Source organism: Artibeus jamaicensis, unplaced genomic scaffold, assembly GCF_021234435.1.
Source record: "Artibeus jamaicensis isolate MK-2021 breed Jamaican fruit bat unplaced genomic scaffold, CSHL_Jam_final contig_793, whole genome shotgun sequence".
Classification (NCBI taxonomy): domain Eukaryota; kingdom Metazoa; phylum Chordata; class Mammalia; order Chiroptera; family Phyllostomidae; genus Artibeus; species Artibeus jamaicensis.
This window is the reverse complement of record NW_026521975.1, coordinates 13154079-13174462: the sequence shown is the minus strand read 5'-3', so window position 1 is coordinate 13174462 and position 20384 is coordinate 13154079. Positions and strand designations below refer to the sequence as shown.

At 44.2% G+C, this 20384-nt stretch overlaps 1 protein-coding gene across 3 annotated transcripts in view; it reads left to right on the top strand.

The window, feature by feature from the left end:
- Positions 1–20384, top strand: part of LOC119039416 (kalirin) — a 571768-nt gene that overhangs the window by 20112 nt on the left and 531272 nt on the right. The window lies entirely within an intron of this gene.

The following is a 20384-nucleotide window of genomic DNA, read 5'->3' as shown; positions in this document are numbered from 1 at the left end:
CCACCATCTGTGTTGTGTCCAGGGTCACACAGCATTAGCTACAAAGAAATCTATAGATGGTTGCTACTAGTACTTGACTTAGAAGTGCCCAAGAGAGGCCAAGCTGTGGACTAAGGCCAGCTGCTGCTAGTGCTGAGTCTGGGGCAACTTAGCGAAAAGTACAGGTAGGATGCTCACTGGAGTCAGATGCTATTTGTTTGAGAGAATTTAGGAAAATCTGAAGCATGAGCCAAGATAAGCCATTTTTAAGGAAAAGCCACTGGAAACAGCCTGGGTAGGTTGAGTTGAGCATTGGCTCAGTGAATCACCAGGTTGGGGCAAACACTGTCAGCCAGATCAATGGAGTCTCAGTTATGGTGCCCGCCTGTTGGCTCTGTGGCTCTGTAGGGGAAGTGCTCAGAAAAGGAACAATGGCCTCTGTCAGCACTTTTGTCCTGGAGAAAGCTGCCCCTGCCAGCTCTTGTCCTGATGCCAGAAAATTCACCTCCTCCCTGTACATCTCTGATGCCTTTCAATCTGCTGCTCTGACACAGGAGCTCAGAAGGAGTGAGTCTGAGCTCCAGTCCAATAGTAGCTGTTCTGTAGGGTTACCAAGCTTAAAAGTCTGTGCAGAGGCCCTTTAAGAGGAACTGCCTAGGATTCCAACAGTTCCTGTCTTCCACAGCCTCAATCCCCATTGGTTTTTACAACAGGAAGTTAATGGAGACCTATCTTTCTGGCACTGGAATCCGGGGCTTGGGGGGGGGGGAGTCTGGCGTGGAGCTCAGACTCCTGAGGTATCCCTCCTGATTTTTATTTGACACATGTGGGTGTGGGACTAGCCTATTTCACATTTCCTCCCCTCCTACCAGTCTTGATGCTGTTTCTTCTTCAATTCCATCGTGGTGGGACTTCTATTCAGCTCATTTTATGATGGTTGTTCTATAGCTTAGTTGTAATTTTGATATGGTTGTGCAAGTAGGTGAGCTGTCTTTACTACACCACCATCTTGACCAGAAGTCTCTGGTTCGATTCTTGTAGTGGTGGTGTAGAGGTGTCACTAGACTTGTTTTGCTTTTTGGGGAGTATTGTGCTGATACTTACCACTAGTGTTCATATCCTGACTATTTGCCTATGGGGTCAAAGGTCCTGCACATTGTAGCCTCTTAGTCCTGACCCTTGGCCTTTGACTGGTCACTGACTCTCTGAGCATCTCTGAGTACTGTCATCTGCTCACTCAGTAACAGTTGTGAGGAGGCAGAAACTATGCGTCTGGCCCACCCACCTAGATACCAGCATTGGCCAGCGCTGTGTGTTCATTTCCACATCTCTACACTGTGTGGACCATGGGGCACGATTGCATGGTAGGCATTCTCCTAGAAAGTACAGCCTCCTCAGGAGTGGTTTTAGGGTTTCAGGTTCCTTCATACCTATTGGCATATTATATTCCAAAGCTGCCTTTTCCCATTTCCCAACCCATGGTTGGACCATGAGGTGGGCGTATAGGAGGAGCCTGAGACCCCGATATCTTATTTTCTACACTGAATATTTTCCACGTTCCCCTGATGTTTAAAGGACAGGGCTTTCTCTCCTTTTGTCATGGTAAGGTTTTCTCTTTTGTTGCATACTGAGTATTCTTTGCCTCTGGTTTAAAGTGACTTTAAAGTGATTTGAATTTGAGAATGCAAACTGCATACTAAAAAAATTCTATCCTTAATGTCAACAGCTAAACATGGACATTTTCTCTTTGCCTGCTACATAACTATCCTAAATGTCTCTGAGGCAAATAGATGAGAGATTAAATATATGTAAGGACAGGCAAAAGAAAAAATACATTATGTTTTTAAAAGTATTACCATACTTAAGACAATAATTTTGGGGGAAAAGTTTGGAAATGGGGCTTCCAAGATTGCCTTGATTGGGATTCCACCTGTATACCTGTTTATATACATGTAAACATACAAAAGTGTGGCATTTTTTATTCTTCCAGTGAGCATTTAGAGAGCACTTCCTACATCCTCTGCACTGTGGTACAAAGGGGACTGTGGCAGTTTCCGTCTTCAAGGAGCTCTCAGTGTTAGGGGGGCCATAACATCTGAGTTAGGGCCTTTTTATTTTTTGACTGTTGACACTCTTCCAGATGTCCCCCATTCCCCTCTGCCCTTGGCCTACTTCTGCCCAGCCGCCACCCCCCTTTGGCCTTCACCACACTATTGTCTGTGTCCACAGGCTATGTATACATGTTTCTGACTAATCTCTTCACTTGCTTTTATCCAGTCCCTTCCCCCACTACCAACCCTCTTCCCCTCTGACATCTGTCAGTCTGTTCCACGTATCCATGCCTCTGGTTCTGTTTTGTCAGTTTATTTTGTTCATTCGATTCCACATATAAGAGTGATTATATGGTACTTGTCTTCCCCCTTACCTTGCTAAGTAAGATCTGCTTTCTGAGTCTCTTTAGCCTCCTAAAATGACCAGGTCCAGTGAGTTTTGCTTTTTTCAAATAAAACTAATTCCTTTAACAACAGTGTAGGTTTTTGTGAATATTTCTGTATTCTATAGAAAGGACATGGTAAATAAGATAAACTTAAAGCAATAATAAATAAATAGAAAAAGGAAGTCCAGCTTAGTGCAGTTGCTCTGTTTCTTCTTTGGTAGGCTTGTCTGTTTGCCATTGTTTTTAACCAAAATTCTTCATCTCTTTTTTTTTTACATAGGAAAATTTTTGTGTATTATTCGTTTTCTTACTCCAGTGCTCTGGGGCTTAAATAGCCCTAGTAGTTATGGGCAGTATTTCTAGTTTGACCAGGGAAAGTGGGAACACTGTTCCCTGTGAAGGTGGTGGAAACTGGGAGCTGGGCAAGCCAGACAGGTCAGCAAAGTACAAGCAAAAATAAAGAAGCAGGTACACGATCGTGCCAGATGGTTGGCTGAAGTGGTAAGAGCAGTGGGCTTGGTGTCAGGAGAACAGTGTTGTTATTGATAAGCTTGTCTGGATCCCTTTATCTCTCTGAGACTAGTGAGAGATTTGAGCGAGGTGGTCTCAAATGCATCTTCCACCTGCAACGTTCTGAGATATCTGGACAACAGCACAGCCAGTAGGGAAAGAAACCAGGCGGTGAGTGGGCTGTGAAGACTGTCCATCGTTCTGAGGCCTTTTGTTTCTGTAGCTTGAGACCGCTTGGTCAGACCCCCCAGTGCCAGAGTTTGTAGGTGACCCTGCATTCTCACTTGGTGAAGACAGGCTCTAATAACTGTCTAGAATCATCCTCATGCTTAGCCGTGGCTTCAAACTGATTTGGCCCTTAGGATATTCTGAAAGAAGGGCCAAGTTTCTGGGATTTCTGGGCCTGTGTTGAAAAGACTACACTTCCTTGCCTGTTCCTTTGGATTCCAAGTCTGTAATTAGTCATGCGCCTAAACGCCCTAGACAATGCCTTCATCAGGGCTCTTCAGAACTGCTCTGCAAGCTCTCCCAAGGCATAGGGAAGACTAACTTATTGATCTTCCTGCCAGCTCATGTCCTTGATGTTTCTTCTTTTGAGTCAGAGAAGATGGTGAAAGGAATCCAAAATCTTCATTTCCTAGGGCATGTACAAACCCAGCCTGGGTGCATCATCTCAAAAGCAGACACTGGGTAATTAAGCTGCTATCTTGGCTTTCTTATACATTTCCTTCTATCCAGAAATCCAGCTCCTTTCCCTTATATCTTTTAGACATTCAGAGAACTCAGATTTTGATAGAAGAAACATTAGATATATTTTTTTAAAGTACATTAAAGCATTCCAGGTACATGATGTAACTATACTATGCGGAGACATAAAGAAGGGAGTGGTGAAGCCTATTTTGGCAAATGTGGTGGTAGTCATAGAGCAGGGGATGCTTGAATGGCTTTTGGGAGATGTGTTCATTATCCAGAGTGATAGGCGGGGAGGGGCATTCCTGTTAGAGGGAGAAGGGCAGGCAAGGGTAGAGAGTTGTGGGAGATCGTGGCGAATTAGAGCTTGAAAGGTGAGAGAGACTGGAGGTGAGTGTGTGATTTCCGATTTTCATATTCCAGGCCTTGGATTTTATCCTGTAAGTAGTAGGGGGTCATAAAGAATTGAAGTGATGGAATGAAGATTATAATTTAGAAAGGACAGTGTAATGTTAGAAGGGGCAAAACTAGAGATAAGAATTCTAGTTAGGCAACTACTGGAAGATCGTTGATATTAGAAATGCGATGGCAGTGGAATCTACAGGATTTCACACCTAGTCGATTGTGGGAGTTGAAGGAGAGGTGAAGTCTCAGGTAATCTCCAGGGTTTTGGTTTGGGTTGTGGGTAAAGGGTGCTTTTTATCTAGACTGGCACCATAAAAGAGTCACATTGGAATCAGGAACGGTTCACGAACGACTTTAGCTTTCCACTGTGAAGGATTTTACGCTGCTTTATTCTTCCACCTATTTAAACTATTTTGAATATAAAACATAAACAGAGTGACTGAAGGCTGAACAAGTAGATACCCAGACATCTTTTCCCATGAGGATGGCAAGTCTGCATGTCTCTGTGTGCATATATGTGCTTGTGTGTGTATGTGTAATGTTGCTTATGCCTTAGATGCCAATGTGTGTGCTTCTTCCATCATACTGGGATCTTGACACAATATCATTTTTCAGCATTAAAATTCCCATCACCTCCCAGAAGTGCTCCCTTTAGGATCCATTTCTGCTTGGCTCAGTGTGCACAAACATTGCAGTGGGATTGATTGCTTATGTCAAATTAGTTTTTTCCCTTCCCAGGGAGAATGTCTGCCATGTAGAAAATGGGGAAATCCCCAGGCCACTGGCCAAATGCAAGCTCAGGTAGACGAGCAAAGGCAGGCTTGGGTCAAGAATTGCTCTAGATAACCCACAGAACTTGCACCTGGATACTTCAGCTACTGTTCCCAGCATGCTTTGTTATTGTTCCTAGGTAACAGGAAAGCTAGGAGACATAAAGGAGGCTGGATAGAGATGGCTGTATATAAGGCTTGGGTCTTTTTGACATTGGCTGTGGCACCACTTTCACTTCTCCGCCCCATTTCCTGTTACTGCTTTATTTAAAAGGTTGCAAAGCCGATGGCAGAAAATGGAGAACATGCTGACTGTCCTCCACCTGACCGCTATGAAGCTTCAGAAAGCTCTGGGGCTGTTTTCCTTTTAGCCTCAACCTGATGGTTCCCTGCAAGCTTTGGTGGTCCCTTAAAATGAACCTCTCAGGCCTTCCCCTAACAGGAAACCCTTAGCTTCATGGTGCCCAGACAGCTAGCCTTAACACATGTGCCTGACTCCAGTCACCAGACCAGGAACCCGCAGACTGTATTTCCCACAGTTGGAATGACTAAGTCAGTTGATTGTGTACAGCAGGGTGGTCTAGGCTATACTGTCCACTGGTGAACTAATTTGTATCTTGGTAGTAGGAGCTTTGTGAGATGTGTGATACAGTCTTCCTGAGAAGTATTCTGGAAGTCCCGGTTAGCATATATTAACTTTAAGTTCAACTTCGTGGGTTATGATTGTCAGTAGTTCCAACCAGTTTTGCTAGGAACTTATTGTCTCTAGTCTAGCTGAATACAGATCTTTAATTAGTGGGCTTATGGCAAATATCTGAGCTCATTCAGTTAACCACTAGCCTTCGGGACCCTTGGAATTTTGATTTCCTCCTCCTGAAGGGTAAAATGCTAAACTTCTGCAGTATCTGACATAGCAATTATTTTTTTGTTGGGGCAGATTTGGATTCCATTTGCCAAAAACTTTTGTATAAATTGATAGAAGAAATGATACTTAGCATTTCCCAACAGATTCCGTAATGCATCACTTTTAGCAGAGGGCACGCTTGGTTATATAATTTAATTCTCTGTGGTTCTCATAGAATCTGATTGTAATGTCTGTTTTTGGAGCCAGGATAAGTGGACTGCCAGGGGGGTTCAGGGCTCACAGAAGTCTGCTGTTGTTAGCCAGAATGTTTCCTCTTCCTTGATGCCACCTATGTCTCTTGAATCCAAAAGGAGGTCATCTAATTTCTTCTTCCTACCCTGGCCCAGTTTCTAAGCTCTTAAAGCCTTTTGGTTTGTTATGTTTGTTTTGAAGTATTTATTTGATTTATTAGACATTAGAGGTCGTTTTCTGAGACTTTTTTTCAGGGACCACCCCAATTATTCTATTTAGCATTCATAATGCTGGGTGTCAAATAAGCATGTTTGTGATTTTCCCTTAGGTTTAGTTTTCCCCATGAGAAAGACCAAGACAGCTCCCCAGATGAGATCCTCTCTGACAGGTGCTACGTTAGGTTTTCCAGAGGCCCTAGGAACATAGAGCGCTGGATTTGGCAGGGCCTGGTGATAGAGGTGGCGTCATCAAACCCATCCCTAAATGTCTTTAAAGTAGAACAGAAGGGCAGTTCCTTTAGGACACTCTCAGGCACTCCAGGGGTAGGAGGTGGTGCCATTTTTTCCATGCTAAGACTTTTCAGTTCTTATACATTTAAATGTCTCTGCATGCAGGTACATGCTTTATTCATTCCTTCAAGGACCCTCAATATGTGTCCTCCTGAGGGTTTTCCATTTCTGGGCTGTTGGATTCAGTTTGATCTCCTCATACATTAGCTTAAATAGCTAGAGCCTTGTGAATTCCTGGAGAGCCTTCGTCAAGGTTAAGAACAAAGGAGGCAATTCATCTCTTCAGGTGTCAGGACTTTTAACCCTGTGTTTTTCATCCTCTTCTGGGTTGTGTGACTTTTGGCTGCCCCTTGCCTTGTCTGGCATGTGTTTGCTGTAGTTGGGGCTGGGCTTTCCAGGCACTGCTCAGCCCTTGGAAGGAAATTTGTATCTGATTGTATTTTTTTGGAGGGGAAGGACTCCCCAGAAAGATGGTCAGTGGAAGTTTGCTCTGCTTTGGATGCCAGTAGAGACTTCAAGTCTTCTGGCTGGCTTGTGAGGCAGCTGTGGCTGCAGAGTGGTGCAAAAGGGCACATCCCCAGTCTGGGTCTGGGAGCCCTGCATCCTGCTCTCAGCTCCGTACTTGTCTCCTCTGTGGCCTTGGGCAGACCCCTGGACCTCTCTGGGCCTGAGCTCCTTCACTGTGAGTTGAAGGTGCTGGTATGGATGATTGCCGAGGTTCTCTAAGCCATTTGGAAAGTCGACAGGGTCTCCTTGAGATGGTAATTAGGAGAAGGTCCTTCTCTGCATATCTCAACTCTGAGAAATGCTGGTCCTTTAAAGATTGTTTTACATTGGGGGGGGGGCGATGTCCCTTTTTCTCTCACATGACATACAACAATAGGTATAAATTGCCACGGGTCGATAGCTGTCCCTAGCCATTAGACATCTAGCAATGATAAACCCCTGGTCTTGTAGTCTCTGGGTCAGCTGTGCAGGATAAATTCTGAGCCAGACACTGTATCCGCGGTTCTTACTTTTATAGGACCTAGAAATATTTATGGGCTTCCCAAGAAAGTACAGTCAACAAAATTTTTGGGTAGCCATAATCTATATATAACAACTACTCTTAAACATGATTTGTTTCCTTTCCTGGTCTGTAAAGAGGGTTTTTGAAAGGATAAAAGTTTTGTTTGAATTTTCTCAGAGCCTCCAACTTCTTTAAATTGGATATTTGGCATATTTTTTCCCCCAGAGATACTCATCTTGGCTGGCTCTGCCAGATCTTTTCCCTCCCTATTAGAGGGAGTTTTAACTTCCATTGATTTGTCCTTTACCACATTTGGCTTGGTGAAGAGCTGGTGAGGAGAGCGGTCCTTGGGGGGCTTCTTCCTGTGGTGATTAAGCGTCAGGACCCTCTCTCACTGTACCCCCTCTTCTGCCACTGTCTTCAGATAGGAGTATTATTTTGGAAGCTGGGCAGAGCATGAGAAACTGGGACAAAGGAAACACAAGCAAGGTTTAAAGGTCAGGAAGTTCTCAAAGTTTATCACATGACAAAGAGTCAGAGCCAAAGAGAGTAGCCAGGTCAGGGTGCACCCCAAAGCCAGATTCAGGACAGCAAGGGGCCGGGACAAGAAAGGTAGGTAGATAAAGGCCAAGAAGGTGAAGTGGGGGAAGGTCAGTCAAAGAATGCAGTAAAAGATCTGCTGAGCACCCAGGCCATCTGCAGAAACCGGTGGGGGGGGTGGTGCAGCTGATGGACTGGATGTGATTTCTAGCTACAGCAGACCTTATCTGTTGAGGGATGTCCAGGCTTTGGCCCTGTTCCCTGCACCAACTTCCAAGCAGGAGGATCCTGGTGAGAGCACCTGCCTGGGACATAGTTCTTGACGTCATCAGCTGCTGTCCCCATACCTCTCTCTGGGTCAGATCATCTCATGACTCTGTCATTGCTGCTGCCCATGGGCCGTCTGTCCTCCTGAATTCAGTAAACCTGTCAGCACAGCCCCCAGGCCTATTCAGTAAGCCTGGGGTTACAATTCGAAGTCTCAGACTATCTGATTATATTAAGGAAGTGAGACATTGGGCATCCAAATTTCTCTTAGAGTGAATTCTCTTCATATATATAATTTCCACCTTCAAACAGAGCTACCAGCCTTTTTCTGTTACTTTGGCCACTGCCATGTCTTTGTGGCTCCACCCAAGTCTGTGGGTGGGGCTAACTAATTTTGGTAGGTGGGCCAGAGGCTCTTTCTGACCACAAGTAAAACAGATTATAACCTGACAACCTTATTGTTTTTTGATCCAAACTCTCCTCGCAGTTATTTTTTCCTTCTCTCTCGGGCTTGGGAGTTTTGAAGTTACATATCTCCCTCTGGTGCCAAAGAGCATCCTCAGCCTTTGATCTGCCTTAGTACTGGAAGCTTCATAGCCTTGACCTGCAATTGGACTCTTCTGTGATTTCTTATTGGAATTAATCCAGCCCAGTTACATCAGTGAGTTTCCCTCCTGTCTCTGTCTTTGCCTCCTTTAAACATGGCTTTAACATTTCCTTCAGTGGTCTTCAAATTGGGCCATTCATCCCCCAAGCCAAAGGTGAAAGGGTCTACATTTATTACTTCTTTTTTTTTAACCTCCAAGGTGATGTTTGATATTTGGCAGTAGCTCCTTTAAATATAACTTGAGAAACACTGTGCGCCAGTTGTTGGTATATACTTGGTTGAATCCAGCTGTGGTTCCACTGGGTATATGCGCCTCACCATCCTCGTCTTCCCCTTCCGGAGCTTCCAGTATATGAAGTAAAGGGATTGTGCAGTGCAGAGGTTCCCAAACTTTCTTGGCTCACGGTACCTTAACAACGCACTAATTTTCAATGGTACTCTCAGGCCAAACAAAACACTTAGCAGATCTGCTCATTAAGTAGCCAGGTCCAAAAAACGTAATAAGTAATTATGTCCAAATGATGTAGTAGCCATTTGAAAAATAATGCACATAAATTGAAAGAAGGTCTAAATTTTTATTTAGACCATAGAATCAGATTGGATGTTATTCCCTTCATTTCCTGTTCTGTATTGAATTTTTTTGTGTTATGCTTACTTTTTAATCATAGCAACTGTTCCAAATCCGGTTTTGCAAAGATATGATGTCGTTGAAAGGAATGAAGAGATTTCACACCAAAGTTGAGAACTATGTTGTGCTAATAGGTCATGTGGTGTCTGACAGAGGTCAAATGTTGATGTATTTCTCTCACAAGTTTAAACATCCTGTGGAACCCTTACAAATTTGCTGTGGTGCCCAAGGGTGCTTTAGGCACAAAGTTTGGGAACCATGGGGATAGTGGCATAACTGTTGGGAAATGTTTTCTGGGGTAATTTTAGTGCTTTTTATCTCTTAGCCTAGTTGCCATTCTCTAGGTTGCTAACATTTTCTGAGAATTCCTTGGCTTCCAGGTGGCCTTGATTCTCAAGGGACTGACTCTTCTTTCCACTCTCCATGGGCTTTAGTAACCATTCTTGAGGCCGATTATCAGGGGTTCCTTTCATGAGAAAGGGCCAGGTTGTCCTCCCCCAACATGAAATGAGGGAGAGACGAAAGTGGCGTCACGTAGGGGATTTGGAGTGAGGCTGGGGGTGGGGTAAGGACTGGCTACATCATTTACAGTGCCCAGTGCTAAATGAACATGCAAACCTTTTGTTGAAAAACATGAAAAAAGTGCTGTTAAAGGTGTTAAAGCTTTTTCTTTGTTTCTTTCGTGACCTCTCTCTTGACCTGTGGTGGTATTTTTAATTTGCTATTTAATGATGTGTTCCTTTAGCAAAGGATACTCGGAGGTACCAAGGCAGACCCTCATAGGTGCCTGGTGCCTCCCCTCTTGTGCTTTTATGCATATGGCCTGTGTACTGCTGGGGGTCCCCTTTTGCCAGCTGTAGGACCACCCTCTGGTGAGGGTGGTTGAGCCAGGCATCTCCCAATCCCATGGGCCCACTGCCTCAAGCAGGAGTACATGGGCAACCCCCGGGGATACTGCAAACACAGGGACATGCTAGCTAACTTGAGTACATGTGGGCAAGAAGCTTGCTCTTGCTGAGTTTCCCACTGAGCACACTGTGGTGTGGCCAGCCCAGGGAAGGAATGTTTGCCATCATCCCCTGCCCTCAGTTATTGTGGTGTGTATGTACCTGACCTTGACCACCTCACCTCCAGCTACATTTGTGCCTATGCCCCTGCCAGGGAACAGGAATAGAGAACTAGGCAAGGCCTGGTACCCCAGGAGGAGGGAGAGTAGGTGCTGGAGGTGGACTGTATGTAAGCCCAGGCCCCAACCCTCTGGCACACAGCTCTGTTTTCCCACCAGATTTCACTTATAAAACAGTTTCAAAGATTAAATTATTAAGAATTTTCAGAGAGTGACTACAGAACTTAGTGCGGGACTCTGTGTGACTATGCATGCATGAAGCTGGCCCCAGCCATATTGGGGTTGCTAAGGGGTGGGTAACGAGTACCCAGACGTAGCTGCCGGACCACCCTTGCCCCTTCACAGGCCATGCTGCCTGCACCTGAGCTACCCCAAGATAAATGGAAAAGAAGGAGCCAGTAACTTTTGTGTAGGTCTCTTTTCTCCAAAGAAGGCCTATAAGCCTTGGGGAAGCAGGCACAGCAGGTAATTCTACCTTGTGACTGATCAAGCCAAATTCCTTAGTGGATGAGGAATTCACTCAACCATGGTTCACTGACTACACTTACATCTCTGGAAATAGTCACAGCCAATTTGAATCGAATGCTCACCTTGTGTCAGGCATCACACTACGTGCTTTACCTGTAGTGACTCATTTAATTTTCATAATAAGCCCATTTCACTGATGAGGAAACTGAGGTTTAGTGACTTTTTCCAAATTCCATGGTATGCAAGTGATGGAGCCAAGTTCTGAAACCAGATGGCGTGGTTCCAGAGTCCACTTCCCAGCCAGCATGCCATTCTCTTTCTAATCCAGCTTCTGTTCACAATAATGGTACTTAAGTGCATCTTTATCTCCTAATTCCAAATGCAGCCTTTTGTTTGGTTGTGCATATTTCCCATCAAGGACATTTATTTTTAATTTGGAAGTTTTCTTTAATGTGAAATAGTCTCCTGATTTTCTAAATATGTTCAAGAAAAATATGTGGTTCTATTTCCCAACTTTCACCATCTCATCACACGTTTCCACATGGATATTTCAGTAACAGGACTGAAGCTGGAGGTGTGGTAGTCCTCTGTTCTGGGCTCCACCCTGCTGGCTGTCAACAGGTGATTAGTGGCCCAAATCTGAGGCAGCGATGCAGTGGGTCCACTCCACACAATGCGGCTGAGGAAAGCAGAGTATACTGCTCTTTGCAGCACAAGTGCTCATTGTAAAGAAATAGACCATTTATTTAGAGCAACAGAAGAGCAGTTATTTTACTTTCTGAGACCTCGCTACTCAAAGGGTAGATCATGAACCAGGAGCATCAGCATCATCTGGAGCTTTTTAGAAGCACAGGGTCTCAGGCTTGCTGAATCACGTTCTGCGTTGTAAAAAGAGCCTCATTTAATTTATTTGCACATTAAGATTTGTGAAGTACCATTTTAGGCCAGTCTGTATGCTTATTTTATTTGCTTCTATGGAAAACATGTATCCTTTGTCACTGATGTTGAACACTCTGCCTTGGACTTGTGTGGCCCTGGGTACACCTCCTTGGAGCTTCCGTTCTTCTTTGTCAGATGAGGTGAGACCACGTAATCTCTGCAGTCTGTCCTGCTTCTGTGGTTTCAGTAGAAATCCTTATGCGACAGAGCTTTGTGACAGTTTATTGCTTCTATTTAAAGCCACCTTTGGGCATTTACACATTTTTAGCCTGCTTTATCTTGTACCCAACTGCTATTTGTACCCAACTAGTATCTTGTACCCAACCCAGTCTTTCCCAGAATGTGACTTATGACTATTTGCATTAGAATCACTGGGGACATTGTTAAAATGCAGATTCCTTGGTCCCAATCTAGACTTCCCGAATTGGAGTTGCTGGGGGTGGGCTCTGAAAACCCACAGCTTTTATCTTTGGTGCCAGTATACGTGTTAACACTTTCCTGCTACTTTCCAAGTACAGAAGTTTCTATTGGTTCTCTTCTTTAATTCTCTCTCTTTTAAAAACACTACACCCATTTCCTTGGTGCCTTAGAAAAACGGAGGCACGGTGGAAGGACGAAGAGAAAGAGAGCTAATTTGGGGACGGATGACATCGAATGTGTGGTGACAGCATGTGACTAAAATGCAATTGTCTAGAAAGCATTTGAGGCTCTGGGACTTAAGTGCATAGGAGAGAGGAGGACTGGGCTTTGGATTTGGGGGTGCCTGATGCAGATGTGGCAGCCGGTCACCTCACACCTTGGGGCATTGAGGTGTGTAGAGGAAAAGGAAATGCTGCACGTTTAAGTGTGAGAAGGTGTTTCTGCACAAGGCAGCCGAGACTCCCAGAAGTGGGAGGGTACAAGGAGTGTGGGGAGAGAGCTCACAGATGACTTCAGGGTTTGACTGTGAGGAAGGCTCAGAGTTAGAGGGTAAGAGGGAAATTGGAGTCCATGAAGCATCCAAGCAGAGTTGGCAAGGAAGAAGGAGAGTCAGCATAGCTCAAGGTGAGCACACCAGGAAAGGAGAGTGTGGAAGTGGTTACCAGTAAGACACTAGAGGCCGGCCAGTCTGTCTCCAGGAGGATTCATGCATTTGGAAAAAGGGTTCAATGTCTTTGGCAGCCAGATTGTATGTGATTTAAGAGGGCAGTGAGAAGAGAAGCAGAAGGGGGAAGACAGTGGGGCTGATGAGTGAGGTGATGGCACTGCTGGCTTTTTCATAGGGCCACTAAGACATTTAGATGGTGCACTTGTCCAGGGTGCAGAGATGGTGGCTTGGCCTCCTCAGTATGATGTATTTGTGCTTGCATAGTGCTTATATGGTAATGTCGGAAGTTGCCAGCTCAGGAAGGAAGGGATGTGGGTGCGATGGAGAAAGATGGTTGGTAAAGACACAAATATTCTTGGCCAGTTGGCAAACACTGGGAGCAGCAAGCTGGAGGCAAACAGATGTCAGTATTTAAAACAAGATGTTTGGGCATTTTGGAAGCAAGAAAGCCTTTTACTGCACTCACTTTCAGGAGGGATTGGCAATTTTCTTTCTTGCTTGAACTTTGTCGGCTACTTATCATAATTCAGACACACTGTAGCTATATTTGGCAGATGGTCAACTTCTCTAGAGAACGTAGATAGATCATGGACACCATCAGGTCAACTCAACAAGCATTTCTCGAGGGTGTGCCATATGTAACGTGCTGACTTTGGTGTAGTGATGACCAAAAAAGGCTGGGCCAATCATTTAGGAGTCATGGTGTAAAAGGATTGATGTACAAAGGTAATAATTGGCTGACTTACATTCTCTGTATACATAGACATAAGTTTTCTGGATGTGTAATATTTTCCAGCTACTTTGATTGTCAGATGAGCTACTGAAAAGTAGTTGGACATTTTTTTTATTTTTTTAAGTGAAGAAAAAGGAAAGAAAGAAACACACTCTAGTGTCATTAGCAAGACACAGAGGTGGTTTTGGGAGAAGTGCTAGAATTCATTCCATGCTGACCAATCCTTGTTAAATGACTGATACACAACAAACCCTGTGTGAAGCATTGAGAGTACAGAGATAAATAAGACATGGTTTTGGCCTCAGGAGCTTAAGTCCAGTGGGGTAGATAACTAAGGAAATAGATCATTATTAATTATAACTCATGCTGAAATATCCTGCAACCAGGTCATTACTGGGTGTCTAAGGAAGCAGAGATGAGGGCACTGAACTCAGGAGGTGATTTTGATTAAGCCTTGAAGAACAAACAAGTCGGAGTTTAAATTGCGATGGTAAGACACCTTTCTTTCGAATCAGTAAATGAAATGATAAGATTTTTCTGGTAGCCCTTTAGGGGCAGGGCATATGGTTTTGGTATTTGGAGGTTATGTTAGGGCTTCAATGATGCCTTCTTCTCTGTACTTTTCCTCCATTTCTCTCTTCATCAACATTCTCCTTCATCCAAGAGATCTGTAGCAGGAAAAAAACAACAGTGACAATCCAATCTCCTTATTCATCCCCCCTCCCCACTGTACATACTGTCCTCTCAGGGTCAGGGAGAAGATCCAAAGGTTTTTGAGAGGGTGCCCAAAGATGACATGTGACCCGTGTATGAGCTGATTAGTTGGGTACTGAGGACAAGAGCACAGTGCATATATTTAGGACTGCTTTTGGTTTGAGGTTTAGAATCTCAAAGGTGACTCTGTAACTGGGAATGATCCAGCTTTGCTCTTTTTTTCCATCTGACATCACTTGAGCTACACACACAAGGCTTTTAGAACAAGTGTCCCGGAGCAAAGACATGGAGCAGATTTGACAGTTTCCTCCCTCTGGATGACACCATTCACTCTAGAAAGACCCACATCTCTCTCTTCAGGAGCCTCCCCATATTTTACCTCTTTTCCCCCCCAATTTTCCCCCCTTTATCCCTCCTCTGCCCTGCCCCCCAGCCCTCCAGCATTCCCCCTGCCTTAGTTCATGTCCATGGATTGTACATAAAAGTTCTTCGAGTCCTCTGTTTCCTATACTATCTTTTATTTCCCCATCTATTTTATGCCTACTAATTATGCTTCTTCTTCTCTGTACCTGCCCCCCCCATTCCTCTCTTCCCCCTTCCCACTGAAATCCCACCATGTGCTCTCCATTTCTCTGATTCTGTTCCTGTTCTAGTTGTTTGCTTAGCTTTTGTTTTTCTTTTCTTTCAGGTTCATTTGTTGATAGATGAGAGTTTGTTGTCATTTTACTGTTCATATTTTTATCTTCTTTTTCTTAGATAAGTCCCTTTAACATTTCACATAATAATGGCTTGGTGATGATGAACTCTTTGAACTTGACCTTATCTGGGAAGCACTTCATCTGCCCTTCCATTCTAAATGATTACTTTGCTGGATAGAGCAATCTTGGATGTAGGTCCTAGCCTTTCATGACTCAGGACACTTTTTTTCTAGCCTGCAAGGTTTCTTTTGAGAAATCAGCTGATAGTCTTATGGGACCTCTTTTATAGGCAACTGTCTCCTTTTCTCTTGCTGCTTTTAAGATTCTCTCCTTCTCTTTATTCTTGGGTAGTGTAATTGTGATGTGTCTTGGTCTGTGCTTCTTTGGTTCCAAGTTCTTTGGGACTCTCTGAGCTTCCTGGACTTCCTGGAAGTTTATTTCCTTTGCTGGGTTGAGGAAGTTCTCCTTCATTATTTGTTCAAATAAATTTTCAATTTCTTGCTCTTCTTCTTATCCTTCTGGCACCCCTATGATTTGGATGTTGGAACATTTAAAGTTGTTCCAGAGGTTCCTAAGCCTCTCCTCATTTTTTTGAATTCTTGTTTCCTCATTCTGGCACTGTATGTGTGGAGGGGTCCTAGAGGGAACAGTGCCACTGGCTTGGCTCTAGGCCTGCTTTCAGTCACTTCTTCTGCTACCCACAAGCAAATTGGGTCCTTCTGGTGCTGATTCCTTGGTGGGTGGTTTTGTGTATGTTCTAGGACCCTGTGGGTCTCTCCAATGAACTCTCCTGTGAGGCTGTGAGTTTCTCCCACTGTTTCAACCCCCACAGGTTTTTTCAGTCAGAGGTTTTGAGGCGTTATTTCCCCACACTGGAGCTGTGGGTTGTGTGGACTATCTTGCTTTCCAGTTGTTCTTTCCAGTTTTTCCTTCCAGTTTATCAGCATGCAAATGTGGGACCACCTGGTCTGCCAGCCACCACCTTGCCTGCCCTACTCCTCCAGCTGCTGCCTTGCCTTGCTCTGCATCCTCTCCACCCTGGCTGCCTGTGTCCACTCCTCCTACTTGTCTGGATGAATGTTTCTTCTTTAACTCCTTGATTTTTGGACTTCTATAGATTTGATTTTCTGGCAGTTTTGGTTATTTTTTGTTTTTAAATTTGTTGTCCTTCATTTGGTGGTGCGAGGAGGCAAAGGGTATCTACCTGTGCCTCCATCTTGGTTAGAAGTCCTCTAAATAGCTTTTTAATTATTATTAAAAAGGAACTGGCTCTAGAAATTGAGATTATTAAGCTTAGAGTGGGGCTGAGAGAGAACACAATTTCCCTAGAGACCAAAAGAATTCCTGCTATTTGTGAGAGCATGGATAGATTTTGAGGGCATTATGCTAAGTGAAATAAGCTAGACAGAGAAAGATAAATACATACATGTGGAATCTAAAAGAAAAGTCAAACTCATAGAAACAGAGAGAAGTGTTTACCAGGGGCTTGAGGGGTCAGGGAAATAGGTAGAGGTTGGTAAAAGTACAACTTTCAGCTGTAAGATGAATAAGGTCTGAAGATCTGATATGTAACTTGGTAACTATAGTTGATAAACTGTTTTTTATGGTTGAAATATACTAAAAAAGTAGAATTAAAATATTCTTACCTACCCTTCCCCCAAAAGATAAATATATGATATGATGGATGTATTAAATAGACGAGGGAATACTTTCACAGTGTAAGTGAATATCCAATCACTATGATGTACACTTTAAATGTCTTACCATTTTATATGTCAGTTACATCTCAGTAAAGCTGAAATTAAAAAAAAAATTTCTCCAGAGGCCATACAAAAGCATCCAACTGAGATAAATTTGTGGTGAAGTCTGGGGAGCAGAGGTGGAGCTGGGCTTGATGGGGATCCAGGATCCCTGAAAACCACCTTTTCCCTGGGAGGGTGGGCTGGGTGTTGTCAGGCTTGTGAGTAGGAGGCCATTGCTGAAAAGTCATCTGAAAGGAGAGAGATTGAGTCACCAGGTTGGGTGGAAGAGCATATGAGACAACGACATGAGTGTTGTGCTGCTCATCCACACCCAGAACTGAGATTTTTTTAGCCAATGTGATGCTTTTTTCTTTTCAAGTGGAATGGGGAATTTTGCAGGCAGGCATAAAGAGGGTTGGTGAGAAAAGAGACAATTCCACTTCTGTCTAGGAATTCAGCTGTGCCAGAGAAAGTCCGGGGTGTGAGTTGCATAGTCCAGAGACTTTTCAGAGTGACTCCGTTGTTCAAAGATAGAACCAGGGAGGCAATGGGTTCATTAGATGTTCCAGTCAGGGCTTTAGCAGGAACAGAGGAATTGGCCTTTTTTGGTAATCTAAGGAGGGTTTAATGAAGGGGCTTTTACGTAGGTAGGCTGGTAATGGGAGGCTTGTTTTCCTAGATCTAATGGAATGAGGAAGGAGTGGTTACAAGAACTTGGATTTAGAGAGTCTGTGTTGAGGGCTACCTCAAAAGGGGCTGTGACTTTAGGTCAAGGGAGCTAGCCAGTCCATCTGGACCTCACAGGGAGGTTGTGGAGAGGCAAGACATATCCCAGTCTCCCTTCTTGCTTCTCCTGACCCCTGCTAGAGGTTTCCAATGGCTGAACTCAGCAAGGGACCAAAAGGCAAGAGAGCCTTGATGCAGTCTAAACAGGTCAGCTTCCAGGGCCCAGAGTAGGCTGGAGAAAGATGGTGGATGTACCTAGAACAGGGTGGAGGGTAGATCTGGAGGGGCAAAGAGGAGTTATCTAGTCCACTAGGAGAATATGAGGCTTTTAGGAAAAAACTATTTTTTTTCCAGCCTCACTCTTAGTTACTGCCCTATTGCTAAATAGGCATACCTTGGAGATATTACAGGTTCCATTCCAGATCACAGTAAAGCCAGAACTGCAATAAAGCAAGTCATAATCTTTTTGCTGGTATAGAGTCTTGCCTTCAATCTGTAAAAAACAACATCTGTGAAGCACAATAAAGAGAATTGGCTGTATAGGCAATCTTTGTACTCTACATAGGTACCAGTAGCTTTATGCAAACACCATTTCTAAGGATGCAGTGATAGCTGTGGTGAAAATGGGAGATCCAGAAGGAGTATTGGAGGTAATTTAGCCTAACTCCGTCATTCCTATAGATAAGAAAACTCAGTTTCTAAGAGACAAAGTGTTGTGTCTGTAGCTTCTTAGTGGCAGAGCCTGACTGAGGACACTCTTATGCTGGCTTTCAGTGAAATGACCTTTCCTTGAGACCCTTATTCTACTTAGCCTTAGGCACAAAACTGGCACCTTTTCCCTCTTTCTACATTCTCTGACCTCTACTCTTCATAGTCACTACCCCAACCCTTGTGATATGAAATACCTTGGTGCAATGGAGGCCTGTGAGTGTGCTTTACACAGAGTGGGCACCCTGTCTATATATCATGGAACTGAAAGCTCACAGCCAAAGACATGGGATAGGTCTGTGTGCTTAGAATATGATACGAGTGAACAGAAAGACCACATTCCTGATTTCTGTGTTATACAGAGTCATAGATCCTGTCTGTTCCTCTGCCATGTCAGCCTTCCCCTCTGATGATGTGGCTGTGGGAACCAGAATTGAGAGGTAAATGAGAGGGCACGACAGACAGAAGGTGCCTGTGGCCAGTGCATACTTCTTTCTGGGAGACGATGGGGCAGGTAAACCTGGCTGGAGCTGTGGATCTTGTGTAGGCAGAGGACACGTGAGATCTGAATGAGTGTCACCAAAGAGCAGTTGATGTTCAGCATGAGTGTTAGGTGTCTACTTGGTTCTTTTCCTCCTTGCCTAGCTTCTCTTCAACACATGCATGCTCTTATCTATGTATAACTTGTCTCGTGAGTTACTTCCTTACTTATTGCCTGTACTCAGGTGTATCTGTCTTCACTTTGTTTCTTCTGTTTTCTATGGAGGAGAATTGAACATTCCTAAATTAGAGAATAAACACACATTACACCTCCTCCGTGTATTTAGATTGAATGTTCACAGTTTGTACCTTAGTTTCTAGACTTTGGAGGTTAAAAAAAACATACGAGGCATTTCTTTAATTTCCAAAGAAGAGCTAGAACCCTCTTAAGTGACGTTTTCCTTAGTGAAATTACTTCTCATTTGCCTATCTTCATGAATTTCCGAATTAGATCATTACATATCTCCAACTAACTATGAGATGGGAAGACACAGCCAAGAGACTTCTCACATGGTCTGCTGACTGCCCACATGCCTCCTGATGCCCTGTGTGTGTCTTTTCGGGATCTGTGCTGTTAGCCCAGTGGTTGGCAGGGGCCTGCGGGGGCCACACCACAGGTCAGATGTGATAGCGCCCAGCTAGTGTCGCACGGAGGGAAACATGGCTTCCCTCCACAGGTGGTGCCTCCTTTAACCCTGGGCTATTCTGACAATCCCTTCATCAAGGAGACAGGATGTAAAATTGGAATAACTCTACCCACCCAACCAGATCCCAGTTCTAAGATTGACTGGAAGTCAGGGGAGGGGCATGGTCTTCTTTCCTTAAGGAAACCAGCCGGTCTCCATCTGTGGAACTGGAGGACCCAGCCGCTTCTTGGTGTAACCTGCCTTTTCCCAGCAGCAGCCGTAGTGACACTGGGGCTAAAACCTAAAAGGCTGGTGTTCTCAGTGACACCGATGACAGCTCCAAATTACACGTTCTGAGTCACTGGGAATTTCCTTTGCCGAGTGTGCTGTAGACTGAGATTTAACCTTTAGAGTCCAAGTATTGCCTCTGTTTCCATCCAATACACTTAGTATTTGTGTTTAGCCCAGAGACACAAATATGAGGCAACTAGAATGAAACTCGAGTCCCTGGTTGCCTCTATCACTCACTAATAGTTCATTTTTCATTTTCCTGCCATGTCTGGAGATGATAGAGAAGTTAGTGGATTTTGGTATTTATTGATTTAGATCCTGTCCCCTAATAGTTGATTAATGTTTATTGTGAGAGAAGTATTTGGAACATGTAATACAAAAGGAAAATGGCGGAGCTGGGGAGGGGTGAAGAGAGGCCCCTACTGACTGATGGTTTGAGGAAGAAAGTGGCATTTTCCACTTCGTGTTGAGGAAACAGTGTGATTTGGGAGGTGGAAAGGGCCTTCGGGCCCTGAGCAGTGCCTGTTAGACTGGTCGCA